At 34.6% G+C, this 12,020-nt stretch overlaps 1 protein-coding gene across 3 annotated transcripts in view; it reads left to right on the top strand.

Moving 5' to 3' along the window:
• The window catches only part of TBC1D5 (TBC1 domain family member 5), a 318,017-nt gene that overhangs the window by 68,647 nt on the left and 237,350 nt on the right, over nt 1-12,020 (top strand). The window lies entirely within an intron of this gene.

Here is a 12,020-nt window from a genome sequence, read left to right as displayed (position 1 = left end):
ATAAATTGGAAATCCTAGCAATGTGGATTTAAAATTCTAGTGTTGATCTATAGAAACACACTAGTTCAAGTAGTTAAAGGTCAGTAAACTCATTTTAATAGGCACTTTTTTTTTCTTTTACTGACTTCCATCAGTGCCTTTAATTAGTTATTTTTCCTTCCTATTCTCTGGATAATTTAAAACTCCTTTCTGAAATGATTTTTTAAGACGTATATGAGCTTGGATATGTAGTTTCTGTACCTTTTAAGTGTAGTTCGTTTTTTCCAGTGTTGCAATAAAGTACGGAACACTATGCAGTACATTAAAGAAATAGAGCCTATGCATCAGAACAATTTTCATGCCTCGCTCAATTCTTAATGTAAATTAGTAGGAACATTGGTTATCCATTTGAGAAATTGAGTTGGTATAAAAATAAAAATGCACTTATGGTATGTGGTGCTTTGTGTATCATCTTGGGAGTGTTTTGCTGTTTATCTGTCACTTGCATTAGAAAAAGCAGTCACTGGCTGCAGGTGACATTAAAAATTAAAGGTTAACCTCAATTTCTTTACTGACCAGACGTGGGGCAGAAAGTTCTTCTGGATGTGTGCCTGGATTTTGGAACTGTCAAATAGAGTTGAGAAGTAGAGACTGGTGCTTTTGGTGGCTTAGTCTTTTTGTATGTGCATGTGTGATTATATGATTTCACCATTTCCAAGTGTTGAGACTGCTTTTTGTAGGTTATATCAAGATCATTTTCCATTGCATCCAACTTTGTGAAATTAAAAAATTACACGGTAACACTATAGTAAGTAATTATAATAAACTTATTTTACTGATCTACATAATTCTAGGAATGTCTTTTTATTTTGTTGCTTAGAAAAGCTAATTAAAATAGCTGTCTTTCCTATTACTAGAGAATATGTGTCTTTCAAAAACTAGTTAAAACTGTTCTTGAAAATTGCCTTAGAAGCTTTTGAATATTCTGGTTACATTTAATGTAAGACAAGCTTTATATACTCATGAACAAACCTGGGAGATCTTTCTCTAAATTTTTGACAAACTCAGCTTCTCCCTCCTAGTGCCTGCAAGGTGAGCCAAGCTCAGCAGCATGAGCTTCCCTTGTCTATCACTCCAAATGTTGGAGGCAGCATTCAGGCTAGTGAAGAAGGGTTCAGGCAGCAGAGGTTTCCATGTAACCTGCCAGATATCTTTCCTTTGTTAAAGAGGTATTGTGCTTGTTCAGTGGTGGACCAGACTACAGGCAAGTCTTGATCTTTGAGATGCAGCTTGAAGCTGAGGTTGCTGCTCTTACCTTCCATTTAATCTCTTAATTTTCTTAGCCATGCAGTAAAGTAGCATGTATGTAGTGAGTAGATCTGGTGCTTCTTGTTGGCTAATGAGGGAAAATGAGAAGGGAAGAGAGAAAAATCAATTTTATTTTGTGAGTAAAATAGACTGCTAAAATGCATAGTTTTTTTCTTCCTCCATCCTCCATTTACCAAACAGTGGTGTTTGGTTCGTCGCTGTTTTCCCTCTAATGTCAGTGGCCATATTCCCTCTTACAGCTCTTAATGGTAAAACAAGAGAATGGAAGTTTCGTTAAAGAAAGCAATGCATATTGCCGATTTAGAAAAGAATACTATTTTAGGAACCCTAGTATTTCAGATGTCTATAATCTTATTAAAATTATATATCTATGAGATTGCTTTATAGTAAGTTTGGCACAGTTGTTTCAGGACTCGTATACTGTAGATTGTTCTGACTACAAATTAAATCATGTTAAGAATTCTTTGGTGGAAAAGTGATAATGCTCATTTAGTGTGCTTTACTTATTATTTCTAATTTGTTAAACCTATATTTAAGACAGATAATTTTTCTGAAGACAAAATATTTTTAAATGCTAGTTACTAATTTTCCTGTAGTTTCCCCTGCTTGAAATTTTTCCAATGTTCTCTGAGATTGATTTCATTTAATATTTCTTGCTTTCAGATATTTTTATGTTGACACAATACTGAAACTGGTCAAACAAGTTTCACCATTGAAATTATTTATAAAGAAACTTAAATACTATATATCTTTAAACATAGTTCCTTTGACTTAGGGAGTAGTTAAATCCCATATAATAGTTGATAATTGTTGGCTTGCAGCCTGGTTCTGAAGTCTTTGTTTTACAAACTGGGTGATAAAGCATCAAGAAAACTGAATGTTGGGTCTTTTTTAGATGAAGTATCTCAGGTAATTAAATACTTCAGGAATTTATAATTTGTTTATAATTTGAAATACAGTGCTTTCTAAGAAGAAATCTTTAAGTGATTTTATGTATTGTCTTACAGACTCTAGAATAGGCATATTATAATTTGTCAGTTAATTTAAATTTAAGTAAACTTCTCTATCTGTTAGTCTAAAAAGCGCTGGTGATTTGCAACTATATTACAGGTGGTGTCTTTTCTTAAATAGTACAATAATCTGTGTTTTGTGGAGCAAGTGAATTACCCGTTTGTTATGCGGCTCGTAGAGGTCATCATACATCTGTATGAACAGAACATATAAGTATTTTGAAAATCCAGCACCAGTTCAAACAGCCCAATTCATTGCAATGTTTCTGTTGTTGCTGTTCCTACAGGGTTGGTGATCCATTTGCTTGTGTTTAATTTGTGTCTGTATTGCAAAGATGCGCTCGAGAAAGATATGCATAAGATAAGGACTTTTTCTCAGATGTAGAAAACTTGCAGGACATGCAGTTTCAAATAGTGGAAGAACAAGTCCAGGATAAAGAGTTGTTTTGCAAAGCACTAAAATCAGGTTATATCAGTTCCCCTTCAGGGTACATAATATCAAGTCTAGACTAGTAATTACCATAGCTTTATTTTCAGTAGCTGTCTGATTCTCCAGTGAGGACTAGTGGTAGTGTGTGTTATTAGCCCATAGTCTTCAGACATCCTTCCTGTTTCTCCTCTTTGTACCATGTTAGATTACTTACTTTTATAGCTGACAAATTTGGTACTGCTTCACATCTTTATTAGTTCAAGTTTCCTGTGGCAGTGGTCTTTGTACACTGCATGGCCCTTGCCCTTGCTCCTGCCCCTGGCATGTTGCCCCATTTCCCTCCCAGGACTTCTTTTGGGGCAACATGAATCTGAAGCCTGGGCTGGCCATGGACAGAGCCCAGCTGATTCTGGCAGAGATTTTTCATTGTGCTTGGGGTTTGCTTTGTAGTTCATCTTCATTTTAACCACAAAACCACCCTTACCCAGTACAAAGGACGAACGGACTTCTGCCTTGCAGTACTTTAAAGTGAGCTTTATAACAAACATGGAGAGAGACTTTATACCAGGGCCTCTAGGGATTTAGGCCTCTATAAGTAAAGGATGGTATATTTAGATGAAATCTAAGCAAGAAATTCTTAACTATTAGGCTGTTGAGACATGGAAATGGGTTGCCCAGTGAAATGCAGGTGCCCCATCCTTGGAAGTGTTCAGGGCCAGGTTGGATAGGACTTTGACCAACCTAATGTAGTAGATGTCCACCTCTCTGCCCATGACAAGAGGCTGAACTAGGTGTTCTTTAGAGGTCCTTTCCAGCCCAAACCAGTCTGTGATTCTACTTGAGGAAAGCCGCTTCTTGCCTTTATTTTACCTGATTAGTATTATCTATGTCTCTTACATAGTTTCATTTTATAATGTTTATTCTGCATTTTGTTGACTTTCAAGCTTTTTCAGAGACACTGCAGTGGTTACAAGTTGTATTGCTTGAACCTGGTCAAAAGACTTCAATTTGTGGTTTGGTTTGGTTTTCAGTAAGAGCTTAGATGATCATAAATGCTGATCAGAATTTGTTTAAAAGGATTTGTTAAAATTGTTCTTAAAGGATTAAAAGTGGCAGCCTTAAGAAAATTTGCATTAAGTGAATGATGGAGGGGAGAAGCAGTTGGGTTGCCAGTGGTGTGTATAGTTAAAGAAAACCAGTATTGTAATGATGTGTTGTTGTATTTGAAGTGATCCTCCTACCATAGATGTGACAATCACAGACAGTTGTCTCTGGTGTGTTTAGAGCTGTGCTAATGTTCCAGTAAAGTTTTAAGGACAAAATAAATTTTCTAAAATATTGGCTGTAATTTCCCTTGAAGGAAGGGATGCTATTTCATGCCTGTCCTTGGCTCTCTTTTCTCTCCCTCTGCTCCTCCTGAAGAAATTCTGTGTGATTTACAGAATGATTTGCTTTCCGGGACAAATTCTAAAGGAAGTTCACAGAATTTTAGTGGGTTTTGCTCTTTAAGTTATATGGATTTAAATGTCTGAACATGTACTGAAGGATATTGACAGGTACCAGTGTAGATGCCAGCCGTGTGCAGTTGGAGTCCTGTACTAGGGACTGATCTGCAATGCAAGCAGCAGCATTTCTCAGTTGTTGTGACTGGCCAGCATTTGTAATTTGATGGAAAGCAGATGAATAAAGCCAAATTAAAGTGACAGTGATGACCAACTGCCTAGTAATTTAAGACCCTGCACACATTGTGTAGTGCTATTTATTTATTAAATAGATATAGTAAATATAGACCTTTATGCATTTCTCTAAGGTGATAGAAGCCATGGTGGGCAGAAGTTACTGTATATTATCAACACTCTGCCATATTTGAATAAATTAATGTGGAACTTATATAAAACTCAGAACTTTCTGAGCAGCTTCATCTGGTTTTGTTCAAGGTTCGCTGAGTGATGTACATTACATAACTTTATATTAAACACTTTCTTTGCAACTTTCTTGGTATAATTTCTGCAGATCTGTAATTTTAAAAAATTAAAATCTTGGCACCAACTTTTGCAGTAGGTTCCTCCATATTATGTGTCTGATCCTCTAAGATCTTTCCTCATAAACATTAATGTAGTAAGAGTTGATTCTGATATGAATGGTTCAACTAGATTTACAAGGAGTGGTTGAATGTTGTTTTATCATTTTTGTTAAGTAGCATGCATGCCTTAGAGTTATAGAAAAGGCTACCTCTGTCTTGAAACTTGCAATATTTATCATCTTTTCCATGGGAATTGTAGATCAGGTGCAAGAATTTCTCTATATTATAAATGTTCTAAACTTATTTTGGCATATTAATCTAGATTATTTTAAAATCCAGAAGTGTACTTTATAGTGAGATCCAAGCTGCTTCTGAGGAAAAAATCATTATTCTCTGTCATTTGGCAGAGAGGAGTAAGGGATAGAAAAGGAAGAAAATGCTTTTCTTTTTAAGTGAACGTATTCTTCCCATAGAATGTACCAACAAAAAGTAGATCAAGACAGTCTTGCTTGGAGACACTCATACCATCTGACAGGAAAGTGATTTTAATTAATTTAAAATCCAGAAGCAACAGTATTTCTTCCTGGGTAAATGGTAGGAAGACCTTAATTACACATTGCTCTTGAAAGCACAGATTGCACTTAGTTTCTTTTAGGTCTTTTAGACTCGGACTTTGGAAAGTATTTAACTTACAGGAAGTAATGGAGTACTTTCCAGAATTAACAGGCTGTTAGTGAGTTTCTCAGTATGAATATAGCTACTTGAAAAGAATAGGAATTTGGTGGAATGTTTTGTGGTTGGGGATGTTTGATTTGGTTTGGTTTGGTTTGGTTTTTATAACACAAAATCATCCAATACCTTCAGCTGGGTTTTGGCATCAAATTTTTTTAAAACATTTGCTGCATAAAAAGTAAGTTTTGACAAAAGCAAAGGAAATGGCAAAGTCTTGAAGTTGTGAATCAGTATCTAGTATGTCTAATCATGATTTAGTGCTGCAGTTGCGAGTATTTTATAGTATGAAACTGCTCTAGGTGAATAGTGACCAGCTAGAGGAATAGTGAGTGACTAATTGTATTTCTAGATTCATTTTACTTATTAAATGCACTTTTTTGTGAATGAAATGCAAACATAGAATGGAATTGTGGTTACTTCTGTACATGAAAACTATAGTTATGAAACCTGCATGGTTTTGTAGCATTTTAGGGGGAAATAATAATGGTTTTGTTTTACTTTAATGTTTAGGTTTTTAGCAAAGACACATTTAAATATTAAAATTTTCCCATGCAAAACATTTTTCTTATTCCAAAAAGATACTGTAATAAACATCATTAAAGGGATGGACTATTTTGTGTAAAAAAAGAAGGTTCCTCATTCATGACATTTTTACTCTACATAAGGATCTTATGCCTTATGGTCCTAGATTGTTTGAAAAGAAAATTTGGCTAATGCAATTTTAAAAATTTTTCTGACGCTACTTTTGACATGTTATTCCTTTCTTGAATATATCATTAGTGGACAATGCAAATTTCATATGCAAACTTCTTTGAAGGGTTGTAGTAAAAGCTGCATTTAAGATTTTGCCAGTATTAAAATTGCTTCCAGCATCTTGTTTCTTGTGACTATTTTAAGTTTTATAATTATTATTGAGGTTTCAGTATTTTCTCTGTGGCAAGTACGAGGGAGTGGTATCAGATTGTTTTCCCTATTTCCTGTACAAACAAGCTCTGAGTTTGGGAAGGTCTTCTTAACATCCCTCAAGGTTTTGCAGTTAAAAGCCCCACAAAATAACTTCCCCTTTTCACAGTATTTGTAGGGTGCTAAGAAGAAGGGTTTCTTGTTTGTTAGCCACAATTTGGTCTGGTGTAGCAGTGACGCTGACTTCCTACTGCCAGGCATTCAGCAGAAGCTTGGGAAATGTAGTACTTTACACAGAAAAATTAATTGGTTCAAGTCATTGGGAAAAGGGAAATTATATTTAATGGAAAAGACTGATGGTTTGGGCCATTGTCTGAGTCCATACTTCCTCCACTTGTCAAACTGGAACAGGATCTTGAAGTCCTTTTAGATTCATTTTTATTACAAGCCACAACTTATTACAAAGCTAAGGGAGACCAGAAAATTCACTGTTCTTTAAAATATGTCTTTGAATATATACGCAGTCCATGCATTTCAAGTTTTGTCTTTTAATGATTACATGTTGAATAACTTGAAAAACAACATATATAACCAGCAATTTCATTATACACAGAACTGATCCAATTCATCTTATGTGCCCAATTTTACCTCCTTAAGATGTGTGGCATTTTTTCATTCTCATAGTGCTTCTCAGGTATCAAGGAATCACCTCCTTAAAAACAACATATGTATCTGAGACTGTGGTAGTTTGAGAGCTGTTTCATTTCATATATTTGCATTTGCAGTCTGAAAGTGTCACACTAAGCTCTTACCAAAACACACACACAAAAAAAAAGTTCCTCATTTAAAAATATGTCAGAATATTTGGACCAATTTGATTTACCAGTTTTTCATTCTGGAAGCCTGGATTTTTTGAGTCAGAGTTGCATGTTATAAAATTAAAGGAAATATTTAGCTGACCATCACAGAAAAATCATGATAGTGTGTGCATAGAAATACACAGTGTTTGTGTATATGTCTCACAAGAGGTATGAGAGATTAATTTTCTTCTTAACTGAAAAGTTCTTTTTCCACTCTAAGGATATTTTAAAATAATTCTATCCATTTGGTGGAGCAATAGCTTAGTTAATGAAATTTGATATTTTGGAGTTTTTCATTCTTGTGTAACATCTGTAAACATGTTCCCAAAGCTTACATGCAGTTCTGTGATTAACTTAGTGTTTCCATTGTGATTTTTCAATGATTAAAAAAAATGCTATTTATACAGATGAGGGGAAAAAAATTTCCTCAGCAATACAGTTGTTAGATTTTGGTGGGGTTAAAATACAAGCCATCAATGCAAAATCTTATTCTTTATTACCTGCTTGAAATCCTCTGTAGGTTTTACACACTTCAAATGAGCAGTGAGGTGTAGTCCAGCCCCCTGTCTGTACAGTTAAGAAACAAAGCACTTTTTAACTTCTCTAGAAGACCTGTACTGATCACAGCAGTTAGTTTCTTTATTTTCAATAGTTTTTCCTCTCCACTGTAATGTACATAGAAAGTTAATGATGAAAGAGTAGTAAAGTATTCATTGAAACTGAAAATTATAGTATTTGCAAATATAAAAATGATAATTTACATAAATTTTATAGTCAAGAACATTATGAATGTAAATATGCCTTCATCTATTCTCAGTCTTATAATGCCATTTGTTGTCCAGTGGGAGATGAAGAGTGATGTTGAGACTACTGTTTAACCTATTATAGCAGCCTGAAGAAATTAAGTAGCCTTGATGTAAATATGAGGTGGGAGAAGAGTATTCATCTCCATTAAGTGACATAAAAAACCATGGTAAGAATAACAGGCGGGTGGATATGTATTAAGTGCTGAAGTCCCTAAATTTGGACACTAATTGTAACCACAAGGACAATTGCCTCCCACGTACTTAAACTGTAATTTCAGTATATTTTCAGACCAAAAAAATATGCTTCATAGTTCTTTAGGCACCAAATATGGATTTTCTCTTGCATTCTTTTTTCATCTGATACATGACTCCTTTTCCCCTGCTATTAAATGAGGGCCTAATACTAAAAAGCTGAATTCATTATGTACTCCTTGGTACAATGAGATCTTTAGACCTTGTATTTTACTAGATCTCATAATTGTGCTGAGGAAGTCCTACCCATTTTTTAGTGCCATGAGCAAACGTTGGACCATTATATTCAAATTATTTGGAGCAGTTGTTTCAGCTTCATATAAATGTTACACCTGTGTATGACCAGTAGCTACATAACCTGTTGCACCACATAAGTCACTCCTATTTTATTTCTTGATGGTGCACCCTTGCACCCCTACCTAAAATTATTTTTATGTTACATTAGATAAAGTAATTTTTATATTGAGTAATTGCATTAAAGTATGACCCATGGAATCATAAATGAGAACAGAGATGTTGTATAAAACTGTTTTAAAGTTAATTGAGTAGTGCAGTGTCTTTAGTATTAAACTGGTGTCCATGCAGGAGAGATCATTTTGATGTTTAGCCGTTCCATCTTTGGTATAAATTCAGTAAAGTATTAATCATTAAAAAAATCCAAATCATTACTTCACCTTTGCCTTGATATTTAATATTAAAAAACATGCATTATGGTGCTGTCTAACCTGATGTAATAATTAAGATGTGGTATTTCTAATTTGTCTGATGTTTTTCAGTAATTCTGTCTTACTATCCTTTTCTATGCTTGATTAGATAGTTATTGGTTATTACACCTCCTCCACATGTACTAAGCTATAGATCTCTATCAAATCACCTCTAATCTTATTACAAATAAACTAAATATACTGATCTTTTTTCTGTCTCATACACATAATAAAAAGAAGGATTTCCTGACTGTAATTCTTGTAACTCCTTTTTTGGCCCTTTTAAATTCAACTTCCTTTTGAATTAAAGATACCAGGCCTGGTTATAGCGTTCCAGTGATGCCATATGTGCAGATAATTTCAGGTCCTTAGTACTACCATATATTTCCCTGTTATGCACCCAGGGATTGTTTTTAGCTTCTTAGCTACAGCAACATAGTAAGAGCAAAAAAAAGCATTTGGTTATTTACAATGACTTGTAAGTTCTTTAGGGATTCGCTGCTTTCTAGGATGTAATCCTCCATTTTATGTGTCCTGTCTTGTAGGTTCTTAATGTTCTTAAGGTAAATAAATTAAAACAATGTAATTTCTACTCTGAGATTTACTTAATTTATGCAGCTTATTGGAAGGATTTTTACTTATTTTTGTCATCACAGGGCTTCAGCTTTTTTACATAACAGTGAAGAATCAGTCATCAGGTTTTATGTGTGTTTTGTGTGATTGATATTTTAAAAAAGACAATAAAGGGGACTTCACAAAGCATTAGAGCATTAATATAGCACGAAGAAGGCTTGTAATGTGTTTGGCTTCTGCTGATACCTAATGATACGGCAAAAAAGCACTCTTCTACAAGGCTGCTTTTAAGCTACAAGGGAACCAGAGGAATTGTTAAGAATAATAGATAGCATATCTTGGATTAATTTTTTCAAAATTTGTTTTTAGGAGCAGAAGCACAAAAATCCTGTCTTAATCTTTCTTTTAGGTATGCTGCTTATTTAGCTTTTAGTAACTTGTAATTTAAGATCACAGTTATTAGGTGTATTTCTGCATTTTATATATCGCTCCCAGATGCTACAGTATTAGTTTTTATCACTGCATATTTTATGAAATGTCAGCCTTCTGTTGGCTGCTCATGCAGCATTGTTAGTGATCAAAGCCACAACATAAAGGAGAGGAATCTAAACAGTTGGCTTATCTTTGTCCTTCATTGTGACACAATACCATAAAATTACTTTACTATATAAAAGACAGGCAAAGCTTCTTGCAGCACACTCTGAAAAGGTGAACTTCTTGTTATGCTCAACAAAATAGATAAACTCTTCTGGGTGATATTTTGTGCAGGGAAAGTAAAGTTAGCAATGATGTCTTTAGAATTTGGAAAAAGTTTTCATCTTTTCCTGCCTTTTTCAAGCACAGTTATATATATGTGTGTGTGTGTGTGTGTTGCAATCCTATTATAAATCTATCCTTTAAAACCTTTTGAAATGGAAGTAAGAAATGTGTCCTTTGGAGTAATCTGTATGGGGTGTTGTGGACTTCTTTGGGATACAATTAATCAAGATGTTATATCACTTGAAGAGGGATAATTGGGAAGATAATAGTCTTTACATGATGAAAACTGCTGGTGATTATCAAGTGTGTTAAGCTTTCATTTTGGTTTTTCACACAGGAGATTATTTTGAGTTTATCCAAATTTTTGGTTAAAAATATCAGAATATCAGTCGGCCTTAATTTTTCTGCTTGCCCAAGTGACTTGTGTATCAGAACTGAAATAATAAAGTAGGAAAAACTCTACAAGCTCTGGAGATATTCTAGGAATAAAAATCTTGAGTGATTTTGATCAGCTGTTGTGTATGCCCTGCACAGCAGTTGGTTCAATCAATTTTATGTTTTGGGATGGTTTTATTAAAACGAGCTGCTGCTTTCAGTAAATCATTGTAAAGATGCTAGCTTTCTATATGCTTTTTGGGGACCTGCAGCTTACCAAGTCAGTGTCTTAATATAAACAGACTTAACTTGGCTCCTCAAGAGGCTGGGCTGAACTAGTAGCCCCCTTACCATGTGGAGTGTTACCAAGATGGGACAGAACACAAAAAAGGAAATAGTCTCCTAATATGATAATGATACAGGAAGTAGAAGAACAAAAGTATTCCTATCGTATTGGGGGGCCTATGAAAGGCATTTCAGTCAACAAGGCTCTTGACAGTATCTCTTAAAAGAGACGATCATGCACACTACCTGATTGCATGTGTTTGTGTTTGTCTTTCCAACTGCTGGTAGTCAGTCAGTAACTTGTATGCACGTATTCTCTCACAATATGTGATCACATTTTGATAAATGTTTCAGAGGTTTTGAACAAATGAACAGTGGTATTTTCTTCATGGCATTGTGATAAAATGGCCACAGTGCTCCATTTTATCTTGGCTTTATGGATGAGATGGTCATTTCATCCATCTTTCCTTAAAAGCTGGCACAGGAAGAGATCATTCCTGTGTACATTCAAAGGTTTTATTACTTCTTTCTTGATGTACTTCAAAATACAGCAGGTAGAAAACAAATTTTTATCAAGTGAGTTAAGGTTGAAGATATTTAGTATATCAGAAGCATTAATTAATTAATGCTTTCAATTAATTAATTTTGAAAAGTGGAATTTAGGAAAACAATCTGACAGTGGGAGGGAGTTCATCCATCAGCTGTCTGACACGAGTGAGCTCAGTTCAGGTCATCCTTCCTGTATGAATATGGCGTCACACAGAGTCTGCATAACTTTCTACCAGCATCAAATTCATGATCCTTCTCCTGCCCTTCAAAACTGAAAGGCTGAACATTCAAAGCTACAGACCTATTCCCCATCTTTCTAGATAATGTGTGATTGTAATGTGTTTCTCTTCTGATTTTTTGAAGAAGTAGGTTCTCCTACTTTATATTTTCATTAATTGTCCACACGAGTAGGTGAATTTTACATATCTTACATTTAGTGGGATTCTGGTTT

The sequence above is a fragment of the Camarhynchus parvulus genome, chromosome 2 (assembly GCF_901933205.1).
Source record: "Camarhynchus parvulus chromosome 2, STF_HiC, whole genome shotgun sequence".
Taxonomy (NCBI): Eukaryota; Metazoa; Chordata; class Aves; order Passeriformes; family Thraupidae; genus Camarhynchus; species Camarhynchus parvulus.
Note: the sequence above shows the minus strand (reverse complement) of the source record. Positions and strands in the feature narration are given on the sequence as shown.